The following is a 787-nucleotide window of genomic DNA, read 5'->3' on the forward strand; positions in this document are numbered from 1 at the left end:
GTGTTTTAGAGTTTGAATTCAATCTAGGAGAATAAGACTTGAGGAGGAGGAAAAGAGTGGCATTTTAAGACTGTCTCCTTCTTTCCTGTCTTAGACACATTTTAGAAATGCATTTAAAATCAACTGTTTGGAAAGTATTTTCTATTGAAGAGTATTTTGTACTTACATGCTTTTTCCTTTCACTATTTCAGCAGCGGTTTCACCTGACTCAGCTTAAAATCTATAAATCAGCTCCAGACTGTGCAGCCAGCAGACCAAGTGACAAGTGAGCACATTGTGCTAGTTTAATCCTTTTCCCGTAGTCTCCCATGATTTCAAATCCTTTAAAATTTGTCTTTTAAATCCTTATAGCATCTCCATTAATTACACATATCTTATTCATGTATAAGCCAGATATTCACGTCTTTATTTCTCCTGGGAAGAAGCTAGTCTTATTGCTCATTCTTGAAGTGTACATAACTATTGCAGTGCACCTTTGCATGTGTTACCCCACACCTCTACACAGCAATTTAAATATAGCAATATAAGAGAACAATAAAGTGTATGAAGTGATTTATGATTGAGCAGAAGCTTTGTTTTCTTCAGGACTTTGATGGTTTTTTGAGTGTACATATTTTTCTGAGGTTTCCATATATCATAATTTGAGTTTTTCTTAAAAAAGTGATCATTTGTTTTTTTCAGACCATCTTTTTAGTTTTGTCATTTCTTGTGTCGTGACCTGCAAAAGCTGTTGCAAATTCTCTCCATGACAAAGAATATATGTATCATCCGCAAATAAAAATGAACT

The 787-nt window shown here is 34.1% G+C and overlaps 1 long non-coding RNA gene across 1 annotated transcript in view; it reads left to right on the forward strand.

Annotated features, from left to right (window-relative positions):
• The window catches only part of LOC102208262 (uncharacterized), a 3,760-nt gene extending 2,973 nt beyond the window's left edge, over positions 1–787 (forward strand). Inside the window, exon 4 of the long non-coding RNA XR_311840.1 lies at positions 192–787. This is a non-coding gene — a long non-coding RNA (uncharacterized LOC102208262). The remainder of the gene's footprint in view (positions 1–191) is intronic.

Source organism: Pundamilia nyererei, unplaced genomic scaffold, assembly GCF_000239375.1.
Source record: "Pundamilia nyererei isolate P.nyererei 1_Seehausen unplaced genomic scaffold, PunNye1.0 scaffold00074, whole genome shotgun sequence".
Classification (NCBI taxonomy): domain Eukaryota; kingdom Metazoa; phylum Chordata; class Actinopteri; order Cichliformes; family Cichlidae; genus Pundamilia; species Pundamilia nyererei.